General features: G+C 36.6%; 1 protein-coding gene across 9 annotated transcripts in view; it reads right to left on the reverse strand.

Moving 5' to 3' along the window:
* The window catches only part of LOC125662077 (coronin-2B-like), a 74,066-nt gene extending 60,577 nt beyond the window's left edge, over positions 1-13,489 (reverse strand). For 3 of the 9 annotated variants that reach the window (XM_056148121.1, XM_056148122.1, XM_056148117.1), the window contains exon 1: positions 13,317-13,489. The gene's annotated coding sequence lies outside the window, so the exon portion shown is untranslated. Of the gene's footprint in view, positions 1-983; positions 1,133-10,835; positions 11,013-13,316 lie in introns of those variants that run through there. The other 6 variants (XM_056148124.1, XM_048894258.2, XM_056148120.1 and 3 more) reach the window with 6 other exon arrangements.
* Between the last annotated feature and the right edge of the window lie 1,973 nt (positions 13,490-15,462).

Here is a 15,462-nt window from a genome sequence, read left to right on the forward strand (position 1 = left end):
AATTTTATTTTAAACAATCTGATTATAGGTAAACCATTGACAGGAATTCAATTAGTACGTAACATATTGATTTATCGTATGTAACTCTGAGAAATCAGAGACCTGAGAGTTTAAGTCCCTCAGCATATTTAGATCAGAGGTTTCTCACTCCGACCGGTGTTTAAATTGACACAACGTCTTGAGACAAACAGGAAGTGTTGCATTATGTAACTCATTATCTTATCGCAATTAACACTTGTCTTAATTCCTGTTGAATTTTGACATTTCCTCGTTTTGTGTGTCGACGTCTCTCTATCCAGTCTACCTGTGAGATTATTGACTGTCCGTGTGGGGTGTGCCGGTTGTGTTAGAGATAGAATAATTTCTGTTGGGCGACATCATGTTTATTATCAAGTCTATACTATATGAGCCAGCTTAGCATTCAATTTATCAATGACAGTTGAACACTGCATGTTGCATCAATGAAAATGTACATATCAATATCTATGCTTGCAATATCGATATCTGACAAAAGTTGTTCATAGTACATGTATAATATGCCAATTGTTATTTCGGACCAACTGACATGACATTATGTTGCATGTTGAACTTCATTAATGAATTGGAACTTACTACAGATGTAGTAATTAACAATTAAATCAGATTAATTTCAAGGATATATATTATATATAAGTAGGTAAATGAATCATTTATTAGTGATAGGTGCATTTTGCATATTACATAATTGCAATATCAGCTAATTAAATCAGCTATTAATGCACTTGACCCAATTTTGACATTTAAATCATTTTTATATTTCAATGTTAATATGTACATATATGTATAGGACAATATATTAAATTATTTGTACACAAATGTTGTTAAATTCTTAATCTTGAAATGATACATTAAGAAATTGTATGCAGTGGAGCAATGATTTGTTTTCAAAATTATACAATTTAAACTTCTAAATAGCTTGATTAATGCGCAGGTAAAATACTTACATTAATCATGAAGCCGTTATCGTGAAGTGACAATTTCCAAACTCAAAGATGATCCTGATTGTGACATCACAATATTAATCAGAGGTGACTGCCGGCTATCTGAGGTTATATTTAACACAAACACCTCACTGTGGTGTCGATATACTCCTAGCCTCAATGACTGCATAGGGACAGTGCAGAATTAAGCCTTATACACCCAAATCCTGTATTAAATTCTCCCGTTACACGCAGACATTAGATCTTAGTAAACAGTCACACGTTAACAGATGATGATAAATTTAAAATTAAATGACAACGGTTAGCATGATGGAATTAATAAGTCTGGGTCTCCAATGTAAAATATCCCACTACAGGTGCATCAAATTATGTACATGTTGCACCAATTTTTTTTTAAAAGTTACTTTGCAATTTAAGAGATTTAAAATTTTCTTTTGCATATATGGTAATTTTAAGGAGATATATATACCGGTACTACTCTGTCAATAATGGCTGACTTCCTTTTAAAACATTAATGGAAATATAAATAATTCAGCTATTTTTTGTCTATTTTCATTTCAATTTAATGGATAAAATGACTAGCTATATGTGGTTCTGAGAGGGTAAATGCATATCGACTGCTGAACTGCAAATTGTGGGTCCGAGTCCTGAGCAAGGGTTTTAATTTTTTTCAGATAACTTAATTTCTACTAGAACATTTTTTGACAAAATAAAGTAAATTTGAAAGTTTTCAATTTCAAAATATTGTTGTACATATATCCTCCACTTTTCTTCCATATCAAATTGCAGTGTTAGCATTCCTAGCTTCTTGAACCTTTGACCTTCTGAACCCAAAATCAATAAGGTTCATCTTAAATTATTACTCCTAGCTTACACAATGCACCAGTGTACTATTTGATTAATGTCTGTCAATCAAAGGATTCTGATACTCAAAATATAAACGACACACTATTTTACTGTATAGCCAGTTTGCCAGGTTTGATCATGTGAACCTAAAATCAATAAGGTTAGGTTCATCTATATACTCCTTACAATATACATGGGTGCCATTATAGTAAATGATTGATTGATTGATTCTTGCTAAATGTCTCGCTCAAGAATTTTTCACTCATATGGAGACATCACCAAGACCGGTGAAGGGCTTCAAATTTAGGCCTTTGCTCAGTGCTTACGGCCATTGAGCAGTGAGGGTTCTTTAGCGTGCTACACCTACTGTGACATGGCCCCGGGGTCACATGTTTTTAAGATAATCTTCGAGGACCCGTGACATTCACACCAGATGTCGAGTGTTCGGCGATGGAACTGTCATGACCTGTTTTAACGACTTAGGTCTAGCTGTCACAGTATTAAGTAAATTATGTTTCACATCAAGCAAAGAGTTCTTAAGATATTGAGTGGACAAAACTTGGTCTACAGACAGACTGACCAACAGGTGCTAAATAATACCCCCTTCTCTTTTTCAAAGGGGGCATAAAAAAATGAAGAGTTATGTACAGTACTTTGATATGAGGATTATAAATCCTTTAATTAACATTGGACCATTGTAATTATTTCTGATTTGAACATTTCAGTTTTGCAGTGGTACTGTCTAGGGTGCTTACACAGGGTATCATGAAGGTGGGAGGATAATATCAGGAGGGAAAATCAACAGGAAGGAGAGAGGAATTGAGAGAGAGATTGAGACAAAGAGAGAGAGAGAGGAATTGAGAGAGAGATTGAGACAAAGAGAGATAGAGGAATTGAGAGATAGATTAAGACAAAGGGGGAGAGAGGAATTGAGAGAGAGATTAAGACAAAGGGAGAGAGAGAGGAATTGAGAGAGAGATTGAGACAAAGAGAGAGAGGAATTGAGAGAGAGATTAAGACAAAGAGAAAGAGAGGAATTGAGAGAGAGATTGAGACAAAGAGAGATAGAGGAATTGAGAGAGAGATTGAGACAAAGAGAGATAGAGGAATTGAGAGAGAGATTGAGACAAAGAGAAAGAGAGGAATTGAGAGAGAGATTGAGACAAAGAGAAAGAGAGGAATTGAGAGAGAGATTGAGACAAAGAGAGATAGAGGAATTGAGAGAGAGATTGAGACAAAAAGAGAGAGGGAGAGGAATTGAGAGAGAGATTGAGACAAAGAGAGATAGAGGAATTGAGAGATAGATTAAGACAAAGGGGGAGAGAGGAATTGAGAGAGAGATTAAGACAAAGGGAGAGAGAGAGGAATTGAGAGAGAGATTGAGACAAAGAGAGAGAGGAATTGAGAGAGAGATTAAGACAAAGAGAGAGAGGAATTGAGAGAGATTGAGACAAAGAGAGATAGAGGAATTGAGAGAGTGATTGAGACAAAGAGAGATAGAGGAATTGAGAGAGAGATTGAGACAAAGAGAGATAGAGGAATTGAGAGAGAGATTGAGACAAAGAGAAAGAGAGGAATTGAGAGAGAGATTGAGACAAAGAGAAAGAGAGGAATTGAGAGAGAGATTGAGACAAAGAGAGATAGAGGAATTGAGAGAGAGATTGAGACAAAGAGATATAGAGGAATTGAGAGAGAGATTGAGACAAAGAGAGATAGAGGAATTGAGAGAGAGATTGAGACAAAGAGAAAGAGAGGAATTAAGAGAGAGATTGAGACAAAGAGAGATAGAGGAATTGAGAGAGAGATTGAGACAAAAAGAGAGAGGGAGAGCAATTGAGAGAGAGATTGAGACAAAGAGAGAGGGGAATTGAGAGAGAGATTGAGACAAAGAGAGAGGGGGAATTGCAAGAGAGATTGAGAAAAAGGGAGAGAGAGGAATTGAGAGAGAGATTGAGACAAAGAGAGAGAGGAATTGAGGGTCAGAAACAAAATGAGAGAAGCACTTTTAAGATGGAAAATGGGAGGTGTATACATTCTCAGTGTAAATGTTCTAATACCTATACTGCTCACAATCACAAATTCTTCTATAATACATTTAACACAATTTGCTCTTCAATTATGAACTTTCAGAGGAGGCATACACAAGTTGCAGATTGGTTAGAGAATTCTGTTGTAGGTAGACTGCTCTGGTGGGGGCGAGTGACAAAACAACACACCCAGTGTATAAGGTCACAACACCAGGCTCTGTTGAAACAGCGGAATGTAAGTGATCTCCTATTACAGGTTCTCTGATGAATGCTGTTTACTTGGCTCTTGAATTCCTCGAATAAAACCGTGTCAAACAGTGGAGTGATAAATCTATACATTGGTCTACAGGTAGATATCATGAGATTCCCCGTAATGGTAGCTGTAAATGTCTTCATACTTCTACGAGTTAAGGCGGCTCACTACACCTTGAAGGGCCGATTTATCAAATCAGCCCCAAATGATTTAATTAATTTGGAGAGCATAATCACTTGTACTAAATACATATTATGTCAAAAAGGCAAAAATGTGCAATTTTGGAGAGAGAAAAAAAACACCATGATTCTCAAAAAATATATTTCAATAAATAATACAATACTCACAGAATAGACACAGGCGGATCTGAACTCGGGATTTTTATCAAATTATCCACCGAGCTATGAAGACATAATACAAACAATTCAATCGATAAGTAAATTTCACAAAACACATGAATCGCCAACCTGTGATATAGTGTCATAAATAATCTTGACAATTCATCCAAATGACCTTTGCACATGTCAAGGTGAGCAGTAACATTTATGTCAATAAACAAACAAACCCCTAGAGCTGAAACTGATGTACATGGAGCAGATTTCTCTTTGAATGACCTTGACATCATCCAAATGACCTTGGGATAAGATTAATTAAGAGACATCCCCAAAGCATAAAGAACACACTCTAACCCCTACCCCTTCTCCCTCCCAAAACCTGTCACTGAAAACCATATGATAACAGTCATTATTTTAGTAAGCTGCCACTCGCATTTATCAAAAAACAAGATAAGTTTTTCAATTCAGCTCAAGTCATTTTCTAACACACTGAATGCCTACATGCTGGATGACAAACTATCGCTACAGTCACAATCTACACGTTATCAGGGTCTCTGTATAAACACGTCGGCTATTTCTCATTGTCTCTGCTGCAAAGTTTCCACTATGTTTGATGACTGTATGTAAAATCGCCTCTGTAATCCTCAGCTAACTGCATAAATCACATGAAAACAACTTCTAGGTAAATCACATTAAAACAACTTCTAAATCACATTAAAACAATTTCTAAATCACATCAAAACAACTTCTAAATCACATTAAAACAACTTCTAAATCACATCAAAACAACTTCTAAACCCCATTAAAACAACTTCTAAAATCACATTAAAACAACTTCTAAATCACATCAAAACAACTTCTAAATCCCATTAAAACAACTTCTAAATCACATCAAAACAACTTCTAAATCACTTCTAAATCACATTAAAACAACTTCTAAATCCCATTAAAACAACTTCTAAATCACATCAAAACAACTTCTAAATCACATTCAAACAACTTCTAAATCACATTAAAACAACTTCTACATTGTAAATCACATCAAAACAACTTCTAAATCACATCAAAACAACTTCTAAATCACATTAAAACAACTTCTAAATCACATTAAAACAACTTCTAAATCACATCAAAACAACTTCTAAATCCACTAAGAATGCAAAAATCAAAAATGCCTGTAGATCTATTTATTGCCAAATGAACAGGTGAACGTGACACCTGTGTCAGATTTATTTCACACAACTCAAAGACAAGAGTCGCATTGGCCACATATATATCACTCACATGAGTGTACCTTGGCCCATATTTAAAGACTAGATTCCCAATATATTCGCATATATTTGCCACAATCTACCCCGGGGGGGGGGGGGGGGGGGGGGGGGGCATAATTTTTACAAACTTGAATCTGCACTATATCAGGAAGCTTTCTTGTAAATTTCAGCTCTTCTGGCCCAGTGCTTCTGGAGAAGATTTTATATGACCCAACCATATTTTATACATTTTTCTGATTATCTCCAATTTGAAGGAGGTGTGGCTATTAATTTGAACAAATTTTAAACCCTTCACCCAAGGATGCTTTTTGTCAAGTTTGGTTGAAAATTTGTCCCAGTGGTTCTGGAGAAGAAGTCAAAAATGTGAAAAGTTTACAGACAGACAGATGGACAGACAGACAGACAAATGGAGGGAGAGAGAGAAAGACAGACAGATGGAAACAGAGACAGATGGAGGGCCAAGAGTGACAGTGATAGAGATAGAGAGACAGGATACAGACAGATGTTGACAGAGTAAGAGTGAGAGATGGAAAGAGTCAATAGCTATATATATCAACTCATGTAATGCTATCCACACAAGCAGAATTCAACACAGACCACTATGTTAGACAGTTACTATCCACACAAGCAGAATTCAACACAGACCACTATGTTAGACAGTTACTATCCACACAAGCAGAATTCAACATAGACCACTATGTTAGACAGTTACTAACCACACAAGCAGAATTCAACATAGACCACTATGTTAGACAGTTACTAACCACACAAGCAGAATTCAACACAACAGTACCAGTTAGTACACGGATCAGTTCTATGTAGTACACGGGTCTGTTCTATGTAGTACACGGGTCAGTTCTATGTAGTACACGGGTCTGTTCTATGTAGTACACAGGTCTGTTCTATGTGACATCTGCATTATTGCTGTGTTGCAGTGCAATAAAATTATTGTTATAATCAATGATTAATTATATGCGCTTCTTGAAAACCTAAGATAATGGGGAGAAATCCACACTTTATAAAACACAACCTAGTCAGTAATCTCATTCTCGGACATACGTTTAAGGTATAAGACTTTAGTGTTCTAAATCGCTATATTTACTGACTATACCATCTCCTGAATTAACCAAGATATCTCCTGAATTAACTGAGACATCTTCTGAATTAACCGAGACATCTCCTGAATTAACCGAGACATTTCCCTAATTAACCGAGACATTTCCGGAATTAACCGAGACATTTCCTGAATAACCGAGACATCTCCTGAATTAATCGAGACATCTCCTGAATTAACCGAGACATCTCCTGAATTAATCGAGACATCTCCTGAATTAACCGAGACATCTCCTGAATTAACCAAGACATCTCCTGAATTAACCGAGACATTTCCCTAATTAACCGAGACATTTCCCGAATTAACTGAGACATTTCCCGAATTAACCGAGACATTTCCTGAATAACCGAGACATCTCCTGAATTAACCAAGACATCTCCAGAATTAACCGAGACATTCCCAGAATTAACCGAGACATTCCCAGACACACGTTTAAGGTATATTACATGTTCTAAATCACTATAGCTACTGACTATAACATATCCTGAATTAATTGTCAAATGAATTAATAGATCACTTTACAGAATGTGCCGGGATGTTAATAAATTGAAAAGTCGGAAATCAAATATACTGAATGGCTGTCTTCTGATGAGGGAACAGACAGTACCTGTTTTATTTTTAGTAGTCTGATGTGGGCAACAGGATTTAAACCCCGAGGAGTTCCTGTCTGTGAAACAAGCCCTCTAACAGGAGAGCGACCAGCAGATGTGACACACATATATCAAGGTCACTAAATGGTCAAGGTCAAGTCTTTACACTGGGTTAGAACAATGGTGCCTGTACAGAGATGTGAATAGTTCCACATGATTTAAGGAGGAATAACATCCCAGAGAAATCGGATGAGCATGAACAGTGAAGGATGTGTACACTGATATTTAAATATTCAAATCTTTCAAATTTACTTTATTTAGTCAAAAAATGTAGATTTAGAAGAAAGCAATCTTTAAAAAAAATTATCCCTAAGCAGCAGGACTTGAACTGCATGGTGGATATCTACTAACCCATCAGCAGTCAAGCCATTAACCAACTGAGCTACTCAGCAGTCAAGCCATTAACCAACTGAGCTACTCAGCTTAAGGCTAAGCTATCCAGCTAGTCAATCAAACTGGGGGGGGGGGGGGGGAATACACAAATGTTGCAGATATTTCATATTTTCATTCATATTTTATAAGGAAATAAGCCATGTCTTGATGATGTACTATTCCTCCTTAAGGCTGATTCATCAGTGTTGATTCCAGTATCCCCCCTTGTAAATGACAATGCATCTCAATATGAGCTACTTTGTGGTGTACTTGGAACCCTCTTCAATTCAAATACTGACACCTTACAAACATCTTCTCCCCCCTATTTCAGAGTCTGCCTAGGTACCCTGGAATGATGGTTCATTCCGATTGCAATCTTTATCTGTCCAACAATTTGTTTGTAATGCTCGTGACTTCTTTGGACAAAACAATGTTTGTCAAGGAAAGGTGTATCATCTTTATCTGAATTCAGACCAAGTTTAAAATAGATCTATTATTGGTACCAGTCAAACTGTGTACTCAATCTTACCATTAGAATAGATTTATTATGTTACCAGTCAATCTGTGTACTCAATCTTACCTTTAACAATTAATTAATATTAAGATTAAGCAAAAAAAAAAGCAACAAGCTTATTGACTTCAATACCTGTATACCTTTAACTAGTATTGTTATATCATCTATCTGTCTGCCCATCTCTGTCTGTCTGTCTAGCTGTCTCATGTCTGCCTGTCTCTGTCTGCCTGTCTCTGTATGTCTGTCTGTCTCTCTGTCTGTCTCTGTCTGTCTGTCTGTCTGTCTCTGTATGTCTGTCTGTCTCTGTCTGTCTGTCTGTCTGTCTCTGTCTGTCTGCCTGTCTCTCTGTCTGTCTGTCTCTGTCTGTCTGCCTGTCTCTCTGTCTGTCTGTCTCTGTCTGTCTGCCTGTCTCTCTGTCTGTCTGTGTCTGTCTGTCTCTCTACCTGTCTCTGTCTGCTTGTCTGTCTGTTGGTTGGTCTGTCTCTGTCTGTCTGCCTGTGTGTCTGTCTCTCTGCCTGTCTGTCTGTCTCTCTGCCTGTCTGTCTGTCTGCCTGTCTCTGTATGTCTGTCTGTCTCTCTGCCTGTCTCTGTCTGTCTGTCTCTCTGCCTGTCTGTCTGTTGGTTGGTCTGTCTCTGTCTCTCTACCTGTGTCTCTGTCTCTCTGCCTGTCTGCCTGTCTGCCTGTGTCTCTGTCTGTCTGCCTGTGTCTCTGTCTGTCTCTCTGCCTGTCTGCCTGTGTCTCTGTCTGTCTGTCTGTCTGCCTGTCTGTCTGTCTCTCTGCCTGTCTCTGTCAGTTGGTCTGTCTCTGTCTGTCTGCCTGTGTGTCTGTCTGTCTGTCTATCTCCTGTCTATTGTTTTGTCTGTTTGTCAACAATTCTAGCCTTGATTATAACTTCTGGGCTATACAACATTCTATACCTGTGATACTAAAATGTCAAAGCTACATAGCTTTTCAGGTCAAGGCAATACACAATTTATGAGATATCAACTTTTCTGTGATGAAGGTACAATTGTCTTATTGAACAATTGGGTGTGTTATACAGAGAGAATATGTTCATAAACAATTAGGGTTTTCTGAGCTCTCTAATGAAGAGATATATGTATCTGCTATTTTCAACAAGTAAACAATTAATCTATCTTAACTTAATTAAGACTTCAGCTGTATATTTGCTGTAAATATCTAATACCACAAAAATGTATCTCGATCGATATCCCCTTAAAGTGTCAAATTTGATTTTAAATAAATAAATGGTGACCTATGCTTTTATAATTTAGTACTATAATTTTAACTAAGGTAAATTACTAATATGTAATTCAACATGTTTGGCCTGCACATAGTATTTTACAAAACTAAATCTTTAAAGTAACTTAATTTAATTTGCACAGATGTAACCTTAAAACATTCTGCTGCCTTGTCGGACATTTCATTCATATTCGAAATTCTTCAACAGCCTTTAAGAAAGCAAGTCAGCAGGTTGTAAATATTTGAACAACATGAGCAAAAACAAATATTTTACTGGTATAATACAAATTCTGTGTCAATAACAAACCCTTTTTGATTTAAAAAAAGGAAATTTAAGGAATTTGTAGGACTGTGTTTTAAGCCCGGTACCACTAGTGAACTGATGGGGGTGGGGGTGGGGGATATATCGTCTACATATTGTTATAATTAAGGGTCCACTGTGTTGTCATCAGATGTCTATAATAAATGTCACCACCCAGTGCTCTCTACGATTCTTAATGGAGTGTAATTGTCGCTAGATGCTCTCTACGATTCTTAATGGAGTGCAATTGTCGCTAGATGCTCTCTAGGATTCTTAATGGAGTGTAATTGTTGCTAGATAATTAAATCACACCATCTGAAACAACACAACAATAATCCAGACAGCCATCTGACCCCAAACAGGATCTCTATCACTGATTGGATAATGAGGTCACTAATTTGCTAATTTAAATGACCCTATATTTCTTGATATCGGTTTGATGTGAACTGACATGTTGGTCGTTAGAAGCTTTGGTAAGATGAATTTCTCTGTACAGAACATGATGTTATATAATGTGCCACATGACAGAGAAATGAAAAAAAACTTGCATACGTATATCTGTACAGTGTGATTTAGCTGTTATAGATCTATAATCATGAAACTTGACATACATTATATTAAATTTAAATTAATGAATGAAAATAAAATCATAAGTCTAAAACAAAACCTTCTCTGGAGTTAAAATAGTATGTTAATTAAGTCTGAAATTATAATAAACAAATACACAGAAACTGAAAGTGACAAGAATCCAAACACTCACAAACTGTATACAGAAATTATAAACAAGAGAAAGTGATAAAATAACGAACACTCACAAACTGTATGAAAAGCTGCAGCAGCTCAAATTCATGTATGAAATATCAATTTGATATACAAGCATGAAACAGTTACAATGTGTAACAGGAATTTGGGGAGAAAATGCAACGAACCGGACCGGGATTCGAACCAGGGCTCCCTGAATTCTCTAGTCAGGTACGTCCCCTACCAATTTAGCTAGCTGGCCACCGATGATTGGTTACCCGGCTGACCGCTACAAATGTATATCATCATCATTGTTACTTAATGATCATGCATTCTTACAGAAAGAATTCTCTCAAGTAAATGTTAACATAATCAAATTCAACTTATCATCCATTTTAATAGTGGTACTAAATTTGGATATAAGTTTTAAAATTAACATTTGGTGCTGGTGATATTCCATTGACATAACACTGGTGTACAACAACACTGTATGTATGTACATATATAATTACTGCAATTCATGAATGAGAACTATTCAGTATGACCTTAACCTCCCTGCAGTGTAACTGATATGTGGCAGACCCTGGTAATTCACTGAATACAAAAGGTGCAATGTTCTCCCTAAGTCTCTATTAAAGTCTTGTTTAGGGTAAGGGGTATTCAATGTCATCCTATTTATAGAAATGTCAAGTCTTCTCAGATTTCAGGCTTTTAATAGTCCTTTATCTGTTTATATACTTGAAATGTTGTGAAATATGTTATTGTGGGGTTTTTTTTATTACCATATCAAATATACCATATCATATTATATATATTTTCTTTTGTTGTGTGTGTTAAATTGTGTGTCATTGGTAGGTAGAGAGAGAGAGAGAGAGAGAGAGAGAGAGAGAGACATAGACAGAAAGAGAGAGACAAAAAGAGAGAGAGACAGACACAGAGACAGACAGAGACAAGAAAAGAGAGAGACAGAGAGAGAAAGAGAGAGAGAGAGAGAGAGAGAGAGAGAGAGAGAGACAGACAGATAGACAGAGAGAGAGAGACAGAGAAAGAGAGAGACAGACAGACAGAAAGGGACAGAGAGAGATAGAGACAGAGAGAGAGAGAGAGAGACACAGAGAGGGGGGATATTAAGGGGTAATTTTATGATTATCCATATAACTTATAATAACTGGGAACTCTTTAAATGGAATCACATAGCCATACAAAATACTTGTATACATGTTCTGAACTAAGTACAATCTACCTGTACACATGTTCTGTACTTGTACAATCTACCTGTACACATGTTCTGAACTATGTACAACCCACCTGAGAGAGAGATATATTAGCTGAGCTCCATCATTATAAAATCAATTAACACCTGTTTACAGACTAACACAGGTGAGTGGGTCATTCCCTATCTATACCTGTGCATTTACGACCCCCCCTGAAGCTCTGTATAGACTCATATTAAGGTGGAGATGTCTTGAGAGTCCCGCTATAGGGATCTAAAAGAATTTCTGCTTAATAATGAATGGCTATCAGCTGTCAATATAGAAATATTCTCCCTTCTGCTACACACAATTTGTTTTATGCAAAATATATTAGTGATAAAACTAAACAATGATGTACACGAGCGACACCACAATATAGCACTGTGATGTTCTGCACGAGCGACACCACAATATAGCGCCGTGATGTTCTACACGAGCGACACCACAATATAGCACCGTGATGTTCTACACGAGCGACATCACAATATAGCACTGTGATGTTCTACACGAGCGACACCACAATATAGCGCCGTGATGTTCTACACGAGCGACACCACAATATAGCGCCGTGATGTTCTACACGAGCGACACCACAATATAGCGCTGTGATGTTCTACAGTATAGCTAAGTACAAATATATATATATAATGTACCTGATGTACTTTTCAATTGGGGTCAAATATCCATAGGTCAAATTTGTGGGATCTAAAGCTGGTGAAGTCTCCATGATTGAGGGATTCCTGAGTGGAAGGTAAAATGATAGACAGACAGACAGATTGTCTCAATGATTGAGGAATTCCTGAGTGGAAGGTAAAATGATAGACAGACAGACAGATTGTCTCAATGATTGAGGAATTCCTGAGTGGAAGGTAAAATGATAGACAGACAGACAGATTGTCTCAATGATTGAGGGATTCCTGAGTGGAAGGTAAAATGACAGACAGACAGACAGACTGAAGTCTCAATGATTGAGGAATTCCTGAGTGGAAGGTAAAATGATAGACAGACAGACAGATATTTACTCTGAAATGTATGGATTTTACGGAATTCCAAGTGTCAATAGTATAATTATATGCCTTGTGGTCCCTATTTAATGTTCTCTCTGTCTCTCTCTCTCTCTCTCTCTCTCTCTCTCTCTCTCTGTGTGTGTGTGTAGGATCTCTCTCTCTCTCTCTCTCTCTCTCTCTCTCTCTCTCTCTCTCTCTCTCTTATTGAGATCTCCACACACAGGGTTAAACCCCAAAGATGACCCCCGACAAAACACGACTAGATCAATCAGCACCGACACCTGAAAATACAATTAGTGCAGACTGTTTCTCATACTGCAAGCTGTTAGCTGTCCTTTCATTTTAAACTGAGTTGACATATTTGGATATCACAAAAGCCCTATTAACAATTTAGAATAGTTATTCTTACCTATATACCTCCAAAGATCATCGATTTAAAAATCCTCACATGAACCGAACGTTGAGTGGTCTATCGTTCGTCACACATCGATCGATATTAGAAAAAATCAAACAAAGGGACACAACTCTACTCAGTAAATCAGTGGCGAATTTTTCCGTTGTGCTGCGCAGCACTAAGCCTAATCCCTGACAAACCGCTAGAGTTAATTGTTTGTTTACCTAAGATTTGGACACGGTCTAGTGCACCTCGCATGCTCAGGTAAACGTGCCACGGCGGATTTTACTGTTTTTCATGCGTAACGAGTTACCTGAGCGCGGATCCAACCATTTTTACCTGTAGCGTAGTGACGAATATAGAGGGGGGATTAAGCCGCACCCCCACCCCGACCCCCTTCTTTGTTAAAAGAGCATAGTGTAAATGATGAATTAATATATTCAATTAAAATTGAATAGACATTAATTAATTATATTTAGTCTAGTCAATCTAGCTCAAAAATGAGCAAAACCTCAAACTAATTGCAACAGAAATGAAATTTTGATTATTCATGCATGAAAACACATGCAAACAACATATTAAAAATCGGCTTTTCTATTTCCATGGGAAAATTGGAATTTTGGGGTAAAAGGATCTGTTTTTTCATGAAAATCGCTAAAAACTGGAAATTGAAGAAAATGTCCATTTTATGTAACATACAGTAAAAATAAGTTTCATATCTCAAATTTCAACCTGGAAATGTTCGATTATTTTTTTTACAGTAGAATATATTCTTTCCTTTACTGTAATTTTTGGGTAAAATCTTGCTTTTTTGAATATAATTGTTAAAGATTGAAATTTCAAGAAGAAAACCCACATTTTGTCATACATTTGAGTCTACCAATAAAATATTGAAGTTAGGATTTATTTTTAAAAACTGCTCAACAAGTAAGATATATAGATTATTGGCAATATATATGAAAAATACCATTTTAGGTAGGAAAACCTACCTTTTTCTAAAACAAAAATAGTGAAAAACTGGAAATGATAGGAAATGACTGTTTTATAGAAAAGATGACATTGATCTTATAAATTTAAGAATAAAACGTCCAAATGCACAACTAAACTTTTCTGCACCAAAATTTATTTTCCCTTGCCGAATTTTGGGCTGAAATCTTCATTTCCCAACTGGATTTTGGAAGAAAATACTTTTTCCTGTCCATTAGGCATATATGAGTTACCACATGAAGATTTATACATTAAAATAAACTGTTAACACAAAACAAGTGCCCCTTCAAAAATGGTCTGTAAAAGATGACCTACATTTTTGCAGTTACTCCCCTTACATCGGAATTTGGAGGCGCGCTTACCATTCCGGTCCTATGTTTCACATAAATACATGTAGTATTTTAAAACAAACAGTGTATAGTAAAGCTTACGTTACCAAATTCTTTATTAAGCTGAGTTTTAACAGTTTGTACTACATCTATGACGAAACAAGGTTCAGTTTCTTCGATTTTATAAAGAAATCTTTAATACGTGCACTTCGTCAAGTTCTAGAGTTTGGGAAAGAGGGGGGGGGGGGGGGTTATAGCCGTATTTGATGTTTAGTTCTATCCAAATTATTGTGCAATTAATACCGAGAATTTCAGGAGTAATCTGTTTTAAAAACAATGGACACATAGAATTAAAAGCAAAATGAATCAGGCACGCAGCATCGTAAAAAAAAAAGGGGGGGGTGAAGATATTTTCACAATATTGCCTGAAAATTGACAAGTAAATTTTAATCCAAAGTTATAAAAATCCTTGATGGTGTGTGTGGTGGTGGGGGGTGGGGGTAGGGGCTAAGGTTGTTCTCTCAGTTCAATTTTACACTTCCACTGTGTACAGTTTACGACAATGCTATTTAAAAAAAAATAATAATAACAAAAAAAATAAAAGAGGAGGGAGAGCAACCAATCTGTCTAAAAATCGACCTCTGTACGTAAAAATTTATCAACTTTGCATGTAATGATAAAAGGTGTAGAGCCATTATTGCTACATATACGTGCCTGATAATTATATAAGTGATCATTTGAGTAATTGCAGTACAGTTCAGTCCATGTTTTTACAAGTACAACGGCTAGTGTCACAATTTGCCTTGCATTTACAGCGAAAAACGTTCAAAAGTTTATCTGGCGCG

Source organism: Ostrea edulis, chromosome 8, assembly GCF_947568905.1.
Source record: "Ostrea edulis chromosome 8, xbOstEdul1.1, whole genome shotgun sequence".
In the NCBI taxonomy this organism is placed as follows: domain Eukaryota; kingdom Metazoa; phylum Mollusca; class Bivalvia; order Ostreida; family Ostreidae; genus Ostrea; species Ostrea edulis.